Source organism: Ceratotherium simum, chromosome 10 (genome assembly GCF_057802395.1).
Source record: "Ceratotherium simum simum isolate JZ-2026a chromosome 10, ASM5780239v1, whole genome shotgun sequence".
In the NCBI taxonomy this organism is placed as follows: domain Eukaryota; kingdom Metazoa; phylum Chordata; class Mammalia; order Perissodactyla; family Rhinocerotidae; genus Ceratotherium; species Ceratotherium simum.
In genome coordinates this window covers 76212128-76225576 of record NC_141909.1, presented here as the reverse complement: position 1 = coordinate 76225576, position 13449 = coordinate 76212128, and the positions used below count along the sequence as shown (strand labels likewise).

The following is a 13449-nucleotide window of genomic DNA, read 5'->3' as shown; positions in this document are numbered from 1 at the left end:
TCCATGGATGAATGGCTAAACAGAATGTGGTATATCCATACAGAGGAATATTATTCAGCCTGAAAAAGGAAGGAAATTCAGACATATGCTACATCACGGACAAACATTGAGGACATTATGCTTATTGAAATAAGCCAGTCACAAAAAGACAAATTCTGTATGGTTCCACTTATGTGAGATACCTGGAGTAGTCAGATTCATAGAAACAGAAAGTAGAGTCATGATTGCCAGGGGCCTGGGAGAGAATGAGCAGTTGTTGCTAAATGGGTCCAGAGTTTCAGTTTTGTAAGATGAAGAGCTCTGGAGATGGGTGGTGGTGATGGTTGTACAATGTGAATGTACTTAATGCCACTGAAATGTACAATTAAAAACGGTCAAGATGGTAAATTTTATGTATATTTTACCACAACTAAAAATAATAATAATTTTTAAAAAATCATACAAGCTGGAGTTGGCATTCTGGAAACACATCCTTAGCAGATGGGAGTTATCAGTGCAATGAAACATATGGTATGCATTAAAAAAATGTAGCACTCAAAGCCACTTACAAATGTTTAATTATACACATTTTATATCTCCTGATGTGTAATAAAGGGAATCGTATTTGCTCCTTTCATAAGTTAGCAAGTTGGAGGGAAAGTCAGTCCTTCCGCCATCCACAGTGGGGTGGGGGTGGGGGTGGGGGTGGGAATACCAGGTGAGCGAAAGGAAGACACAAAGCTGCAAATGTAGTATAATCCCGTTTATAACAGTAACAAAATTCACATGTAGCATTTGGTGAGTCTTTGTGCTAAACATTTTGTAATCAATATTTCATTTAACATTCACAGCAACCAGAGGTAAAAATTATTCCAATTTTCCCAGCAAGAAAACCGAGGTTTAGGGATGTCAGAGAGACAGAGAGAGAGAGAGAAAAAGAGAGAGAGAGAGAGAGAGAAGCAGTGGTATATTTTTTGTTCCTGCAAATAGGGGCTGTTATTTCTGGGTGAATTCTTACAGTTTTCCAATTAAAGAGGAGAGAATGGTAATTCTCTCCCAGATTCAGTTTGACAGATCCCATGGAAGAAGACTGATGGGCCTGGCATGGGTCCTTTCCTGAGGCAATCATGGTCAAGGGAGGTGGAGTGATATGATTGGCCAGTGAGAGATGGGCCCTTACGTCAAACAAACACCCTTGTCTTCTTCCTGACTTTAAGGGAGATGCATCTGATCTATCACCATTAAAAAGCACAATTGACAAAAGAAAAAATAGATAAATTGAACTTCATCACCGTTAAAAACTTTTGTGCTTCACCATCAAGAAAGTAAAAAGACAACTCATAGAATAGGGGACAAATATCTGCAAATCATATAATCTGATGAGGGACTTGTATCCGGGATATATAAAGAACTCTTACAACTCAACAAGAAAAAGACAGACAACCTGAAGGATTTGAATACAGTCACGTGCCTCATAACGACATTTTGGTCAACAATGGACCGCATTTATGACAGTGGTCCCGTGAGATTATAATGGAGCTGAAAAATTCCTATCACCTGGTGACACAGTGGCCATTGTAAGGTCATAGCACAATGTATTACTCATGTGTTTGTGGTGATGCTGGTGTAAACAAACCTACGTGCTGCCAGTCATATAAAAGTATAGCACATACAATTATACACAGTGCATAATACTCGATAATGATAATAAATGACTATGTTACTGGTTTATGTATTTACTATACTATAAGGCTATACCATCTAGGTTTGTGTAAGTACATTCTATGATGTTCACACAATAACAAAATCACCCAACAATACATTTCTCAGAACGCATCCCTGTCATTAAGTGACGCATGACTGTACACATTTTTCTGAAAAAGATACACAAATAGCCAATAAGCACATGAAAAAATGCTCAACATCATTAGTCATTAGAGTGGTGCAAATCAAAACCACAACGAGATACCACATCACACCCACTAGAATGGTTGTAATAAAAAAGACTGAAAATAACAAATGTTGGCAAGGAGGTGGAAAATTGGAACTCTCATATATTGCTAAAGGGAATATAAAATGGTGCAGCTGTTTTGGAAAACAGCTTGACAGTTCCTCAAAAATTTAAAAATAGTGTTATGTATGACCCAGCAATTCTACTCCCAGGTATATACCCAAGAGAATTGAAAACATATTTGTAAAAAATTTGTACATAAAGGTTCACAGTAGCATTATTCACAATAGCCAAAAGTAGAAACACCCCAATGTCCATGAACTGATAAATGGATAAACAAAATGTGGGATATCCATACAAAGGAATATTATTCAGCCATAAAGAGGAATGAGGTACTGATACATGCTACAGTGTACATGAACCTTAAAAATGTAATAGAAGTGCAAGAAGCCACTCATAATAGATCTCATATTGTATGATTCTATTTATATGACATTTCCAGAATAGGTAAATCCACAGAGATAGAAAGTAAACTCATTGTTGCCAGCGTAAGAAGCATTGAGGATTGATTGCTAATGGATACATGGATTCTTTTTGGGGTGATGAAAATGTTCTGGAATTAGTCGTGATTGTTACACAACTTTGTGAATATACTGAATCGCATACTTTAAAAGAGCAACTTCTGTGATCTGTGAATTTTCTCAATTTAAAGAATTAAAAAGCAATTGAATTTCTATGCATCAGCAATAAACAAAAAATATAAAAATAGCTTATGTACAATATCAGCAAAAGCATAAAATATGTAAGAGTAAATCTAACAAAAACAAATTTTTTTGCAGAAAGATTGAAAGGCATTGAAACATTTTATTTTTTCATTTTAGCGGTTTTTAATGAAAGTTGTATATAAGGTTGCTCTGTTCCTGCATCTTCTCAATTGTTTCTTCCTTATATTCACCACTTTCCTTTCCTCTTGACGGGATGCCACGTGGACACGCGTGCCGTCAGCCTTCTGCCGCTGCACTCTTTCAGTAGAGATGACCTGTTTCTTCTTGTAAACCTGGACAGCGCTGCCGGTCCGCTGACCCTTGTAGTATGCTCGCACAACTGGAACTTCATCCTCCTTTCCGACGGGCACGGATATAACACTGTGCTTCTGTCTCAGCTCTTTGAAAAGAGGGGGCCCGTAACCCTCCTGCGAACGTGGGAAGGTGCACTGAGATGCCTTTTATGGGTCTTGCTCTGGTCAGAAATCACAAAGAAATTGAGCTTCCTTTTGGCCACTAGTGCCTCAGTGATGACCACAAAAGGGAAGACTTGAAACATATTTTAAAAGAACAAAACAAATGGAGAAAAATGAAGTTCATGGATGGAGAATATTAATATTGTCAACGTAATGTTGTAAAGATGTCAATTCTCTCTGAATGATCTCAGTGCAATTCCAATCAAAATCTCAACAGGCTTTTTCTAGGCACTTAGAGAGCTGAATCTAAAATTTTATGTAGGAGTGAAGAACCAAGAATAGACAAAGAATTCTTGAAGAAGAAAAAAGCAGAGAGACGTTCATATCAAATATAATGTCTCATTATACAGTTATTACCATAGGAAAAAAGCGAAATTGGATCCCTACCTGACACCACACATAAAGGTCAATTCTGATGGAAGATAGACTTTAAATGTGAAAGGCAAAACCTACAGATAGGAGATGATCGTAATGACAGGCATAAGGAAGAGTTTCCTCAACAAGTTCCCCAAAGTACTAATTATAAATGAAAGGATTGATAAATGCAACTACATTAAAATTAAGAACTCCATTCCTCAAAAGACAATATAAAGGGAATTAATAAATAATTCACACAAAACACACAGCGGTGTCCTGGATTGGCTCCTGAAACAGCAAAAGGACATTGCTGGAAAAACTGGTGAAATCCGAATAAAGTCTAGAGTTTAGTCAATGATAATATATACCAATGCTGGCTGCTTTGTTGTAGCAAACGCACCTTGGTAGTGTAAGACACAGCATTAGGGGAAACTGCATGAGGAATGCATGGTAATTCTCTGTACTACCTTCACAACTCTTCTGTACATTTAAAACTGTTCCCAAAAAGAAAGTTTATTTACAATCTGGGAATTGATTTTTACAATATATGTGATCAATGACAGATTAATTTTAAAGAGCTACAAAAAAAATCACACCACTCAACAATAAAATGGGCAAAAGTGATGTACAGATATTTTTCAGAAGAGGAAAAATAAATGGCAAATAAACTTAAGGCAAGATGACAATCGCGTCTTACTAAGCAGACAACAGTCAATTGATGCAACAATGCCATCCCATCTCAATCAATCCTCTTCTAAACTGCAGGTAGGAACGGAAACTGGTGCAGCCACGCAGGAAACAATTTGAAGGCCCAGCAATTCCTTTCCTAGATACATGCCCTAGAGCCGCTCTTGCACCTGGGTGCCTACAGGCATTTGGAGGAATGTTCACAGCAGCACTGCTCATAATAGTAAAAAACTAGAAATGACAGAAATGCCCGTCAATAGGAGAATGGATAAGTAAATCCTGGTGTGATCACACAATGGAATATTATACAGCAGTGAACATGGATGACTGTCAGCAGTATGCAAAAGTAAGGATGGGGCCGGCCCCGTGGCTTAGGGGTTAAGTGATCTAGCTCCGCTACTGGCTGCCCAGGTTCAGATCCCGAGCGCGCACTGACACACCGCTTCTCCGGCCATGCTGAGGCCGCGTCCCATATACAGCAACTAGAAGGATGTGCAGCTATGACATACAACTATGTACTGGGGCTTTGGGGAAAAAAAAGGAGAAGGGTTGGCAATAGATGTTAGCTCAGAGCCGGTCTTCCTCAGCAAAAAAGAGGAGGATTAGCATGGATGTTAGCTCAGGGCTGATCTTCCTCACATAAAAAAAAAAAAAAGTAAGGAAGAATCTTAGAAACAATGTTGAATCCAAAATAAGCCTCAGAAGAGCCAACATATAGTATAATATTTTATGACATTCAAAAACAAGCAAAATTAAACTTCATATTATAAAACTGTAAATAAAAAAATAAGGAGTTGATAAACAGAAAGTTTAGGATAGTGGTTACCCCAGGATTGAGGATGAGGCAGGGGGATGCGTTCAGGGAGAGACTCTCAACTACTTTTATTGACCTTGGTGACATTCTTCTTCTCGGGCCAGGTGGTAGGTTCATGGTGTTCACTTTATTACTATGCATCATCTTGTCATATGCATTACTTTGTATCTATTAAATGTCACAGAGAGCCAGCTCTGATGATCTAGTGGTTACAAGTTTGGCGTGCTTGGCTTTGGTGGCCCAGGTTCGGTTCCTGGTTGTGGAACCACACCACTCGTCTGTCAGCAGCCATGGTGTGGGGGCAGCTCGCATGAAAGAACTAGAAGGACCTAGAACCAGAATATACAACCATAGACTGGGGCTTTGGGGAGAAAAAAAAAGAGAGGAAGATTGGCAACAGATGTTGGTTCAGCGCGAATCTTTCCCAGCAAAGGAAAAAAACTATAAATGTAAAAAAAACCCACAGAATTTAAAAAATTATAAAATAGTCTTACAGAAAAATAAGCAGTGGGCAGAGCAAGCATGTTTCCAAAATTTATGATGAGAGGGGTTTTTTTTGTTTTTTTGTTTTTTGTGAGGAAAATTAGCCCTCAGCTAATGCCAATCCTCCTCTTTTTGCTGAGGAAGGCTGGCCCTGGGCTAACATCCATGCCCATCTTCCTCTACTTTATATGGGGCGCCATCACACCATGGCTTGACAAGCGGTGCATCAGCGCACGCCCGGGATCCGAACCTGCGACCCCGGGGCCGGCGAAGCAGAGCATGCGAACTTAACTGCTGTGCCACCTGGCCGGCCCCTGGGGTTTTTTTTTTAAACACTAGTGTTTCTAGAGGAAAACGGAATCTTTAAAGTCTTCAAGAGACAATGGAAGCACCCACATGTCTTCTCAGCTGCAATTTATGCCAAGACTATAGAAAAGACAGCTGATCTTAGTCAATTTATCTCAAGGGCATGGTGGGTGGGTTAATGTGAAAATGTCGTTCAGCCTCTCAACAAACCTTCACTAAGAACGTGAGCTGTGCCCGCTGGTGCTCCAAGGGTTGCCGAGAGGGGAGGGACCCAGGTCAGCCTGTGAGGAGCATATAGGGAGTTGGCTACACTAGGAAAATATTCCAGGGAGCCAAAGAGGATCTTTTCGGAACAAAAGCAGATCACATTATGTCCCTTGCTTACCCCCCTTCAAGGGCGTTCCCTGGGACCTGGGATTAAGTTCAACTCGGTCGTGGGCAAGGGTTTCCCTTCTCTGGTCCCGGCCCTCGCCAGCTGTCTTGACATGAGTACAGCCATGTTTGGCCGCTCCATTGACCTACAGCCACCAGCACAAAAAGAAATATAAAAGCTGCTTTCTGCGTGGTGGGAACTGGCCCTTCTCCCACGGAGAGAGTTGCAAGTTGTAACATTTCAAGGCTCTTGGAGCGTGGTAGCACGGGATGGACTGGCCATCTGTGCCGGGCTAAGACGATAACCAAAGAGAACAATGCACGTACACAACTACTGGGCCGGGACGTTAGCCAAGGGGCTCAGTACACGTACGCCACTGATAACCATTGGTGCTTGGGAACACTAGATGCTTGCTCTGCAAACTCTATAACTGCTTATATAAACTGCTGGAGACTGAGACCCGGTGAGAGTTCCACCTGTGGAAGGGACGCCTTGCCCAGGACGTGTGATCCTTGCCCAGCCGTGTCGATTGACAGGACTCTCCCGGCAGTGGGGCGTGGATGTTGTGAGTAATTGATTTACTGTGAAGTAACTGATTTGATGTGTTCTCTTTTCGGTCAACCTGGTGTTTCTCTTTCCGGTTGATTTGTGTCATTTCCCTTCAGTTGATCTGGTGTTTCCCTTTCCGATTGATCTGATGTTTTTCCCTCTTATTATATGACCTATTCGGATCTGCTGCTATCTCAGCCGATGTGGACGTTTTCCCTTTCCAGTCGAGCGGGTGTTTTTTCCCTCTTATTATTTGACCCATTCGGATCTGTTTGCGGACTATCGCCTTTACTATCCTCTATATAATAAAATATACCTTCAGTTCATTTGTTTGGAGTAGAGAGTGTCTTTTACGTCTCCGATAGAATCCCCGAACCTCTCATAACACCAGCCCCAGGGCAGGTTAGCCCCAGTTCTCCACGCGACTCTCATCCCAAAGTTCTTTGGTTCCTGGAACATATCCCAGCTCTCCTCTCACTGGGCTTTGTCACACTCTGTCTCAAGTGGCGACCTGCTCTAGCCCTGGCTGAGTCCTACCAACCTATTCAGTCTCCTCAAAAAAGCATTCCGTGAACCCCAGACTACAATAAGCCCCTGGCTGCCTGCGTCTGTAGCGCCGTATCCCTATCAGCTCCAGGGTGACGGTGTTGGTCTTGTTCACCGTGGGATCCCCAGCAGGCTCTGGAGCACAGCGGGGGCCTGGTCAATGTTTGCTGGGTTAATTGCATATGTGTCTTAAGCGTTCCATGCAAATGACAGAGGAGGAAGCGATAACTTGCGCTTGGAAGGAAGAGGTGGAGGGCGTTGAGGAGGAAATGCATGTCCTTATAGGACACGTCTTTGACTCGCGTCAGCTCTCTTGCATCAGTTACTGGCGACCTTGGCCCGCATTAGAGGTTGTCCTCAGCAGGTCGGTTGTGTCTCCCCATGGCTGCAGCAGTGGTGCTGGGGAGAAATGGCTCTATCTCTGCCCCTGCCCAGCTCACTAGCTCCACAGAGGGCTATTCGCCACCACATGTTCAAATCGCAGCGCCCCGCCAAGGCCAACTCTGGAGGCAGAGTTTCCTTTCCTATCCCATCAGGCCTGCCGTATCTGCAAGGCCAAGTCCCAGGAACAAAGCCTATATGGCTCAGAAATCCGTGTGCTCAGGAAGAAAGCAGGCACGTGCACGTGGAAAACGCACAGACTCAAGTTAGCTCAGAATCCGTGAGCATAAGAGAAAGATCCACTGTGGCAGTGCTTTTGGGGGTGGTCTTCGTCACAGGCTGCAACTGCGAGACGGAGATTCACAAGCAGGGTGCGCTCTTGGGGTCAGCACTCAGCTCCCATCCTGAGGAGCCTCAGAGGCCCCAGGGGAGGGCAGGCAGCCCCGACCCGGCGCCCACAGACCACCGCTGCTGAACGGGCTACCTATCAACACCCCACACACACTACCCGTGTCCTTGACAAAACACCATTCTTCCCCAAGTGAATTATTTTTATTTTTGTTATATCCTGAAATGTTGTATAAAATTAGCTTCTGCAATAAAGGAAACTCAAAAAAATAATTACAATAAATGTGCGACGGCTGGAAACTCTGGGAGACTTCTCTGGGAAGTAGTTGGGACCCTGACAGAAACAGGGCCATGGGGAAGGGAGCCTGGGCCGGGAGGAAGGTGAGAAGGCGTGTTGAGTCTGGGCGGTCAGAGGTCCGCAATTGGCTGGAGCTCAGCTCGGAGCTCAGGCTCCCACTGCAGGTGTGGGGCATGTTAAGCAACAGAAAAATGTCAAGTTCTTTGCTTTTGCCGTTGACTGGGACTGTGCCCCTCCCCGAGAGGAGACTGTCCCATGGCAGTGAGCAAGGAAGGTGACAGCTGCTGGCTCAGCCAGGGTTCAACCCTGGGCATCAATGAAGTCCAGGATTCTTGGCCAGGTCATCCCCATATCCAACTTCTTAGATGTATTTTAAGTTTTAAAATGAAAGTTAGAAAGAGGATTGACAATTGAGCATGCCGTTTTAATAACATTTAAGGACGTAAACACTTATTAAAGTATAACAAACAAACATAAAAGCACACAGACCATAAATGTACAACTTGATGGATTTTCACAAAGTGAATTCAGCCATGGAGCCACTCCCTCTACCAAGAAACAAAATATTAACCAGGTCCCAGAAGCCCTTTCCCTAATGCGCCTTTCCGGTATCTCCTCTTTAAAGTGTTGGAAAATGTTCGTTGTAAAATAAAAAGAGTAAGGAGGTTCCTGCCGGTGGGCCACCTGTCCATTCAGGCACCCAGGTGGCACCAAGACACACATTCTTTTGGAGTTCCCTCTGGTCTTCGGGGCCGTTTTATTCCACACGACCTAGACGACTCGCCATGCTTAAGATGCCGTAGAATTCGAGGATGAGAGTGCGCGGGAGCTGCACCGCACCCTGGAGAGCACCATGCCCAACCCCTCTCGTTCTTCAAATGCAGAAACTATTATGGAGATTAATATTAATGATGATGAGGCTTCTTGAGCATCTGCTTCAACACTTTCCCCCATGAAAGTCAATGAGCAAAGTTATGAGAGAAAGCTCCAAGCTTTAATTTACTTTATTATGTATTTATTGCTCCGTTTTTCCTAATCCATTGTTAGCTGTGAAGCTGAGGTCTCGTAAGGTGTCTTTTAGTCATTCCAAGCAGAATAAACTCAGAGAAAAGGCTGTGGCCTGATGTTGTCACGCCATTTGGTTAAGAATCCCATATGGCTCAGGGATTGTCTGCTAGAAACTTTTCAGAATCTTTTCCCTGCCGTTCCAGCAAGATCCTTGTAAGTCCATCCTCTCTGTGGCAGACAGGGGTTCTAGAGGTATTTTTTCCTGTCTCTAGTACTCCACACAGATGCTCGCTGCTCCCTTGACTTGTAACTGGAGCTCCGGGCTCCCATTCGGCTTCCAGGAAGTCTCCAGAGACTAAGCCTCAAAGCACAAGTCACTTCTCTACCGAAAGTCGCCGCCCTGGCCCCGAGCAGACGTGAGTGTAGCATACAGGCCCGGGTTTTCGCCTCTACTTCCAGTCCCTCTCCCAAGGCTTCACGGCAGAAAACCTCCCTGCTGTGTGGCCATCTGTTTTGTCTTCCATTTTTATTCCTATAATTTTCCTCTTCCTAATTATCCCTAATCAGACTGACTCAGGGATACTAGAACTGAAATTCTCACAACTGCCAGGAAAGCAGGTAAAGGGAGGCTTACTTCGTGTATGTCTGCCTCTCTGGCATGGGGGAGCCGGATCCTCTTTTGCTGCTGCGCCCCGGCTCCTGCTGGGCCCGGGTCCTGGCATTCGCTGGTCGGGGCTCTGAGCTGTCGGCTTGGCGTGTGCCGAGTGCCGTCATCTCAGAGCCCCGACGGCTCCGCAGGCTGCCTGCGTGCCGAGCAGCTGAGCCTGGTGGCCCGCGGCCTGCAGCGGCCCCGCGCGTCCTCGGCCGTCCCCGTCGGCCCGAGCGTGGACAGCGGCGCTCGCTCCCGGCGAGGGGGGCGCCTGCGGGGCCTCCCTCGGCCCTCGCTCACCGCCGCGGCAGGCGCCCCGGGGTGGCACGCGCATTACGTGCAACTGAGGGCGGAGAACAAGACGGATAACGACAAAGTAACTCCTCACCTCTGTATACTTCTTTCTGGTTTTCAAAGTACGTTTACATTCATTGTCTCCTTTTAATTTATGTTTCCTCTTTTACTCCGTGAGGTTGGAAAGCCTGCTCTCCGTATCCTGTCATACAGATGAAAACACAGGTTCAGACAGCGAGGGAATTTGCCCAAGGCCCACAGCTGGTAGGAACAAACCCTGAATTAGATCAAGGTTTTCTGACTCCATCGCCAGTGTTCTTTCCCTTTTCCCACTGGGGAAAAGTTCCAGGAAGCCTGGATTCCCGCAGGTGAGATCAACACTTTCCCTGCTGTTTGACCAAGCACTCCCTCCGCCGCCTCCTTCTAGGAATAGGAAACTCTCTAGGCATTGTTGAGCCTTAGAAAGAAACTCCAAGGCAGCAGGGGTTCAAAGGTGCCCCAGGAACGAGTTCCCCCAGGAGTGACTCTCATGGTTCCCAGGTCACCTTTGCAGAGATCCCTGAGCCTCAGCGTTGGAGAAGATCTCAGTGGCTTCGCTCGGGAGGTGCCTTGAACGTCTCCCTGACTGAGTTGGTGCCCCACAAAGATCTCAGGCAGTGGTGAGCTGGAGCAGGGTCCCCCCAGCTCCCAACAGCCCACTGTGTGCCTCTTTTCCCAATACGGCATTCAGCGACACTGTGTCGGCAGCTTGAAATTGGCCACAGTGGGAGTACTTACACCATGGGAATCAGTAAACACTACTCATCAGGGCTTCCCCTCTCCCCGCCCCCGCCAGAGGCAGTGTACCAGCACACCACGGGCAAGTTGAGTTCAATCCCTGAGTCAGAAATAAATTACCCTTCGCTGGAATGCCACTGAGGTGACCAACTATATGGGGCCATGAGGAAACTATGTGTTGGTTTGTTTTTAAAACAAGCTGTGGCCAAGGAAGCTCTCTGCACAGAGGCATACTCATAACGTGTTCAGAAGACGGAAACCTCCAGGTGTCTGTTGCAGCTAAGCAACAGAAAACACGTTGGCTCAGAAGTGGAAGATAATTTGCAGGCTGTCACAAGAGACTCTTTGTTCAGTCGTGCTGGCAGACTGCTGGTCACCCAGAGCCCAAGGTGAGGGAGAGAGGCACCCAGTGCTGAGACAGCCAGGCCGACTCCCCGAGACAACCCTGCAGCAGCGCAGTGCTCACGGGTGTCATTTGCTGACCTGTGCAGGAGGCAGAGCAGCTGACCCCTACCTCCAGGAGATCCCATTACACCTTCAGCCACAGAGGTCTTCGAAATCACTGATTGGCCCCCGGGATTCTTACACTGAACCTGTCAATCAGGTGCCCTGTGGGTAAGGAAACTGAGGCTGAGGATAGGAAATAGGGCTGTTCAGGGCCACAGGTGGCCCCGGATCCTCTTGTTTCAGCTTTACCCCACGCCAGGTCTATCTGCTGCTCTTCTCGTGCTTCCCTCCTGAGCAGCAGCAATACTTACAACACGGGACCAATCTCAAGGCAGGGGAGGGAGGTGGGTAACCAGCTCATGTGGTAAGGGGACAATGATGGCAATGACAGGAATGGTGGTTGCCCTCAGTGTGCTCCCAGCATCACTCCCAGCCCCACGGGAACCAGGAATCAGGGCTCCAGGCCCGAGGAGAAGCCTCTCCAGTGAAGAAAGGAAGTGCATTGGTCTCCTCTCTCTCTCTTTTTTGTCATCTTAAGTGATATCTCCTTTTCCCGTTGCCTCACCAACCCCAGTTTCTTATCTGTCAGCCTACTGTGTGGTGGACGCAAATGGGGGGGGGTGGAGACAGCATTAGACTGCAAGTCAGGAGACCGGATCCTGGCCCTGGGGAAGTCATTTATCTCTCTGAGCCCCGGCTTTCTCACCTCTAAACTGGCGGTTGGTCAGATGATCCATTGCTCAGATGTCTTCACCTGCCACATTCTAGGACTCAGACATTTCCATGATCCACAACTGCCCACTCTTCTCATACCCTCCGCCTGCCTGCCTCTGCCTGCCCCCGTGGGGGTGCAGATGACCTGGCACAAGGCACCATCGCTATTAGCCAAGTTCGGCTAGTGAAGGCAACTCCAGCCCAGAAAGTGCAGAGGTAGCCCGTTCCAAGGAGCGTAGGTACAGTGAAGTACGCTGTAGGATAAAATATTTTCTTGTCCCTAAAGCAGTCCCCAGTAATTGTGCTTTGAGCTGATTGCCAGAAGTGCCCTGCAGCAGATAACTCGGTCCTGTAAATGCTTCTCAGTCTTACCCTCCTTCTATAAAGAAGGGGAGCAGGGGGGGAGAAGTCTTTACCTTTGTTTTGCATACCCTCAAGCGCAAATTGCACTCCAACACTCTTTTCCTCCAATATTCCCCACCAGAAACCCCTCCACAAGCCCAAAATGCTACCCAAAGGAGCTTGGAGGACATGATAGAGAGGCTTGTTTCCTGACGACTCTGCCTTAGTCCTAACAGCACTACCAGAATCTCAGAGTTGGAAGGGACCTCAGAGGCCACCTCGTCCAACTTCTCTCCCAAGGCAAGATTCCCTCCAGACATCCATGTGGTCTCTACCTGAAACCTCCCGGAGGAGATCTGGCTGCATGCCGAAATGCCTAGAATTGTCATGAAGTGCCTCCTCACTTTGAGCCCCAATCTGCCTCCCTACAGTTCGCAGCACGAGCACCAGCTCAGCCCTCACAGAGATGCAGAACCTGCCCGCTCTCCTCCACGTGACAACCTTGCACATTTATGAAGACCTGTGCCCTGGGTTATTCCAGGGTAAACATCCAAGTTTCCTCAAGCATACCTCAGATGACAAGGTTCCTAGAGCTCCCTTCTGGACACAATCCAGATACCCATGTCTACCTTTGAGTGCCCACAAGAACTGGATGTGATGTGCTGAGAACAAAGGACAACAGAGGCCACTCCCTCCCTCCATGTGGATGCTATGCTCCGACTGCGTTAATGTAACTGAAAACTGCACCAGCAGCCAAGTTACACGTTAATTCATACTGAATTTGTGGCTGTCTAGAATTTCTAACTTTCCCCCCATATTGTATTTATGCAATTAATTATTTGAACTGAATAAGACACTTTATCTTTTAAAAGCTCATCCTTTCAGTTTCAGCTTATTGAGATCTTT

The 13449-nt window shown here is 46.1% G+C and overlaps 1 pseudogene; it reads right to left on the bottom strand.

Annotated features, from left to right (window-relative positions):
* Positions 1–2817: 2817 nt before the first annotated feature.
* Positions 2818–3253, bottom strand: LOC147916186 (large ribosomal subunit protein uL24 pseudogene; annotated as a pseudogene).
* Between the last annotated feature and the right edge of the window lie 10196 nt (positions 3254–13449).